This window comes from Ziziphus jujuba, chromosome 8, assembly GCF_031755915.1.
Source record: "Ziziphus jujuba cultivar Dongzao chromosome 8, ASM3175591v1".
In the NCBI taxonomy this organism is placed as follows: domain Eukaryota; kingdom Viridiplantae; phylum Streptophyta; class Magnoliopsida; order Rosales; family Rhamnaceae; genus Ziziphus; species Ziziphus jujuba.
Genome location: NC_083386.1, coordinates 18976507 through 18983240, shown reverse-complemented (window position 1 = coordinate 18983240; position 6734 = coordinate 18976507). Strand labels below are relative to the sequence as shown.

Genomic DNA, 6734 nt, shown 5'->3' with positions numbered 1-6734 from the left:
GATCCTTATTTTAAATTAATGTTTTTAAAATGTATCTTGTCATATTTTTATTATATAAATTGATTGAACATTTCAAAATGAATTTTATAATATATTTCTATCACTTATTTTACATGATTGAATATAATTATTTAAATTATATTTTTTGTGCCGTTTATTTTAGTTTATTAAATCAAATTGTACGAATTATATATTGAATTTCAATTTTATGTTATATTTCTTTAATGCAAGTATTTTAAATTTATTTTATTATATTTTATTGTATTTTATTCGTATTTGGAATATTTAATTATTTATTAAATTAATTATTTCTTGATTTTTGGGGCATAAAAGATTGGGTTTTGCGAAAATGTTTTAAAAGGGGAACCTTTCCAACGGAGTGAATGGTGAGGGTTTTCAGAGAATATATTATTTTAAACTAATTATAATTTATTTACTTATTTATTCTTAATTAATCAAACGTACTATAATTATCGTTACTATTATAATTGTACAGTAGATAGGGTCACTCACTGAAATGATTAGTACCTCATATTTTTAAATTCCATTCCCCTAGGTACAAGGATTGGTAGACGTTCGTCCGGAGCGAGCTTAATCTTCGTTGCTGTCGTATTTCGAGGAATTCTCTTTATTTTCATTTATTTATACTGTAATATTTCTTTCATCCTTATTGTATAACTTCCATACTTAATTGTACTCTATGAAGATCTGTATACTGTCTTGGACATCTATTTATTAATTATGCACTGATTTCCTATTATTCATTTGAAGTGCTGCAAATTTGTGGAATTAAATTGTAGTAATGTGGGAGAAATAAGGTGGTGTATATAGAAGTATGTTTTTAGTGCAGAAAATTTGCGGTAAGTCAAACCCTTAGGGGAGGTTCTGCCAGATTTTCTATTGGAAGGTCCGGTAGGGTTTTTCTAGGATCAGGGCTTATCTAGGGTTCCGGTGAGGGATCTTGGATGGGACCTGACATGGTATGGGTTTCTTTGTTCTGAGCTTCCCAAGAGGTCACCCATTCAAACACCGAGCAATATGAGATTAGGTAGCTTGCTAGTGTCTTCCACCCACCCACACAGATCGTCACAATACACCTCCTTTAACGCCTATCCTTGAATTCATAATCGGGCAACATGGGATTGGATATTTAGTAGACTAGTAGTGTCCTACACTTGCCCACATTAATCGTCACAATCCACCCCTCTTAGGACCCAGCATCCTCGCTAGTATATTCCTAGATAGGTGCTAGCTCTAATACCATTTCTATCACCCCTCCTACATGGGTAGACTTGTCATTTCTATCGATATTATCCCTACTTTAACCATAACACTCGGTATGTGGTTTTTCATTTAGAGCTTCCAAGGAGGTTACCCATATTAGGACACTCTTGCCTAAGCATGCTTAAACTTTAGAGTTCTTTCAAATGTTGAAGCCAACTACTCTGAAAAAGTTCCAGTGTTATAAAAGTGACTATCATTATATTTGTATCATCCTCAGTTCTACACCCAGGCGATGTAGGATTGGATATGAAGTCAACCGTTTTAAAAAGGCACCAACATTATAATAGTGACTATCATTATATTTGAACCATCCTTTGATTTACATCCAAATGATAAAGGACTGGACAGAAAGTAGCCTATCCGTGTCTTGTACTCACCCGTACTGGTCATCACAATTCACTCATTTAGGGCTTAGCATCCTCGCTGACTCATTTCGAACGAGATACAAGCTCTAATATCATTTGTAATGCCCCACCTCTACTAGCGGAATTATTACTCTTAATCGATATTGTCTGCAATTTAGTTAATCACTCGGTATTGAATTTTTTATTCAGAGCTTTCTAAGAAGTCACCCATCCTAAGATTGCTTTCACCTGAGCACACTTAACTTCGAAGTTCTTTTTAGCCTTGAATCCAACCACTCTAAAAAAACCTTTGCATTGTGAGAGTGGTTATAATTACATTTGAACCATGCCCTATCCACACATAGGCGATGTGAGATTAAATACCAGGTAGCCTCCTAGTATCCCATACCCACCTGCACTAGTCATCAAAATTCACCCCTTAAGGCTTAGTATCCTAGTACATTTCCAATCGGGTACAATCTTTGATGCCATTTGTAAGACTCCATCTCCGCTGGCAGACTTATCATTCTATGCTGATATTGTCCTCAATTTAGCCACCTCATTCGGTATGAGGTCTCTTGTTCAATGCTTCCTAGGAGGTCACCTATCCTAGGTTTGTTCTCACCTAAACACGCTTAACTTTGAAGTTTCGTCGAACCCTAAAGTCAACCACTCTAAAAAGACCTCAGTATTATGAGAGTGGCTATAATTCCATTTGAATCATTTCCCGATCTACACCTAAACTAACAATACCTACCCTCGGAACCCTCCTAGGATCTCCGGATAGTCCCACCTAGTGAAGTCCTATTGAGCAATCTCTAGAGAGTACCTAATGGAACCTCATCGAAGCCATGGATAACAATTACATATAATATCAAATAGCACCTCAATATACAAAGATAAAGCCACAGCAGCATAAAATTCACAACTATGGTCTACAACTATAGCCCGTCATACTAAGGCCATAAGTACACATACATCATAAGGTTACTACCATGTCCAATATTTTAGTTAGAGCATTCTAAAGTATTTGTAAAATTTAGAAATGCAACTAATGTAAGTAAGTTCAGAAAATTAAAGATAAATAAGGAAAAGATAAGTACTGCTGCTGATGCAAGAAACATGGAATAACAGGTGATGCACGAGGTAGATTGTCAGCCAACTACTTAGACCTAGGGAAACTAGTTTAAAAGCAAGTAAAATGAGAAATAAAGATATCTCAGTGAGTGGAATGATAAAATAGAAAAATAATATTTTATTTTTGTAAAACTTTTACTTAAAACCTTTCGTTCCACTTTGTTGGGCAGTTCCTCATTTAAAATCATTTCACAAAACACAAACTTGTACACTAAATCAATATCATAACATTGATGCTCAAAGAGTATAAATTAATGTTCATAAAAAATACTATAAAGCTAGATGAATTATAACATAAATATTGAGCATAAAATATTATAAACATAATTTTATAAAATAATTATGAAAGTGCAATAAAGTCATAAATGTCAAAATATCAATAATATAATTAGAAACATAAACAATATATCATACAATATACCTAGTGCTGCCAAGTGGTGCACAATGTCCTAGAACATCATCCGATAATAAAAGAAAGAAACCGATAGGATGAACTCACCTCACATCCTTTAATGTCCTAAAGGCATCATGGTAATACAAACCTATAGAATGAACCCACCTTATGATCCTTAACATCCTAAAGGTGTCATGACAATACAAATCTGTGAGATAAACCCACTTCATGACCATTAGTGTACAAAAGATATTGTGACAATAATTAACCTGTGGGATAAATCCAACCTCACAACCCTTAGCGTAGTACTATAAGTATCATGGTAAACCTGCAAGCTATAATATAATACTAAATAGAGACACTGATACTATATGTACACCAACTAACAATAAACAATGCAGTATCTAGAAAACAATATTTGTAATGTTATACTTTTCCAAACAATACTGTACCATAAAATATAATTTGATATTCAAATCCAACCATTTATTTAATGTTTAAAAAATTTCAAATCATCATTTCATACCAAAACATAAATACCACAGTGAAACATCTATCATCATAAACCATTTTTAAGCACTTAAAAATATAAAACACTTAAACATACTTAAAAATATATATTTTTCAATTCGTCTTTTCAAAATTAATTATTTTTCAAATTGATTTAAACTTCAATTCAAATACCAATATATTAAATGCCATGATCCAGAAGTTCACTATAAATTCATCAGTTAAAATCTTGTCATAAATCATAAAAAAATGATAACACATATTTGTAAAAGCATATATATTCATATATGCAAAAAGTAATCATTTAAATTAAACGAATAAATACATAAAATATTCAAACCATATATATTGTACTAGCATGCCCCAAAACTATTTAAAAATTTAACTACTCACAGATACTACTGATGCTCGCTCTTGTTCCTCCATAGGATCCTTTCTAAGCTCAATATTGGTGCCTGTAATATAATAAGATACTTAAACAACCAAACCAAATATATTGGTGTGCTGCAAATGTTTTAAAATAATTTATACAACTATAAAATTACATAAACTGGACATCAAATGGTTCAATTATACAGAGAACCTTAGGATTCAGTACCCAAAATTGGGATTTTTCACTCTAAGACCAATTAATATCAAATTATACTAATTCAACTTCAATTTTGTCCAAATACAGTCCAATTTTACCTCATATTTAACTAATTGTCTTCATCTCTTCAAAAAGTGTGCAGCATCCTTTAGCTTTTCTCATTAATGCTTTTCCAGCAACTGCATCTATGATAGTTGCTGTTGTGCAACTTTGATTGTCGTAGAAAGTTTCAGCTTGCAACCAAGTAGGAAGGCATGATGTGAGCACCTCTTTAATAGATCATTGTATCTATCCCAAGCTTCATATAAAGTTCACCTTTAAATCGGGTAAAAGTGGTAATACCACCCCTAAGCTTAATGGTCTTGGCTTGTGGGGTGAAATTGGCAAGAAACTTAGAAACTAGGCCATCCTATGTGATCATGGTCCCAGGAGGTAAAGATTGCAATCGACTCTTAGCTTTATTTTTTTAAATAGAATGGAAAAACCTCAAGCGTATTGCATCATTACTTATCTTGTTGCTTTCGAAGGTATCATAAATTTCTAAAAGGCTTGCAATATAGGAATTTGTATTATTATTGGTTAATCCTCCAAATAGAATGGGTTTTGAAATCATGATTATAATAGCTAGATTTATCTTAAAATGATTACATTCAATGCTTGGTCTACGGATGCTAAATGTGTTGGCATTAAGCATTGGCATGGGAAAGTCTCTCAAAGCTTTATTTTTATCATCAATATTGCTTTGGTTCATGGTTGTCTCTTCAAATTTGGCTTCAAGCTTGTTTAATTTGGCCTATGGATTTTCCTTTCCAATAGAAACCCTTTCATTTATGGTACTATGATTCTTTCCAGTGCAATGGTCTTTAACCCCAAAATGCACCTGTGAAGCTTGTGGTATGTAAATAAATGAGTTTTACTTATGTGTAATTTGTATCTTAATATTGTTTTCATTTCATCAGAGATAATTATTTGTAAAGCTTGATGAACCTTAACTATGTGTGGTTGTGATAACTAGGTTGAGATGTATAAGTTTTACAGAGATACAACCTATTGAGATTACAAAATATTCATCTACTTTGTTATTTTCTTTAATGGGATTGAATACCATATGGCCTAACGACCCAAGTCATGACCCTTTTTTCATCAAATTCCATAGCTATTCCTCATCTAGATGAAATTTTCTTGACAAATTACATGTTTCCATTCAAGCTTGAAGACAACCATTTGCCATAGAGTAACTAGATTAACCGGCTATTATTGGAGGTAATGTGATGATAGGAGATGAACAAATATGATGCTGTTAGGGCATGTGTGGGCAGGTGTGCAACATTGGTAGACTATCTTACTAGTAAAAGGTTATATGGTATTCAATTCCACATTGCTAGGGTGTAAAAAGGTGATGGTTTAAATGTAAAAAAAAGCCACTCTATTAATAATTGAGGGCTTTTCAAGGTAATCAACGTTAGGGTTTGAAAAGACTCTAGAGTTAAGTGAGCTTCTATGGGACCAATCCTAAATGGGTTATCTACTGGAACGTTTGAACAAAACACAATATCGTATTGAATGTAATAGGTAAATGGGGGATAATATTGGTTGAAAGAGAGTGGTAGGGCATTACAAATGAAAATTATGAAGACTAGGTGTGCACAAGGATGATGCAGCCAAGATAAGTCTGAATAGATGTGGGGCACTGATACGCTACATTACTAATAAAAGCTATTTATTGTCCAATCAAAATCCCATAACATCTAAAGTGTAATGGCCAAATTGGAGACATATCAATGGAACAAGAGAATGTGACATAAGTGGAGGCGAGGCATTAGACATGTGGTAATAGAGCTTCTACCCACATGAAAGTGTGCCTATTAGGATGTTGGACCCCAACGTGATTGGATTTTGATGACCAGAGATGAACTAATGTGATGCTGCTAGGGTAAGTGTGGGTAAGTACAGGACATTAATAGGCTACTTTACTATCAAAGACTACCTGTTATCCAATCTCATATTGCTCGAGTGTGGAAAGATTATTGTTACAACATAAAGTAGACATTCTAAAAAAAATTGAGGCCTTTTCTAAACGATTAACTTAAGAGTTCAAAAAAGCCTATGTAGTTATATGTGCTCCAATGAAAGCAATCCTAGAATGGGTGAACTCTTGGAATTTCTGAACGGAATATAATTTGGAGTGCAGTGCATTTATTTATGAATGGAAAGTGAGTGGTGGGCATTATAGGTAACGTAGAAAGTTTCATGATAGGTGAAATCCAACCATTGTCCAAATAGATCCTTAAGAAAATCAATGCTAGTTTTGAACAATCCTAATGACCTTTGCCAACGCATAATTGATCAAGCCTTACTCAGATGGACCTTTTTAGATAAATTATTTAGCAATCAATCAAAGGAAAAACCTAGGAAAATAAAGCCTGAACTTTGGTCAACTAGAAAGGAAGCCATGACATTGACAGCCTAGTTCTCA

The 6734-nt window shown here is 33.3% G+C and overlaps 1 non-coding gene across 1 annotated transcript; it reads left to right on the top strand.

Moving 5' to 3' along the window:
- The first annotated feature begins 4507 nt into the window (after positions 1–4507).
- Positions 4508–4613, top strand: LOC112491135 (small nucleolar RNA R71). Its single transcript, XR_003055441.1, has one exon. It is a non-coding gene; the product is annotated as a small nucleolar RNA R71 (small nucleolar RNA).
- The last annotated feature ends 2121 nt before the right edge of the window (positions 4614–6734 follow it).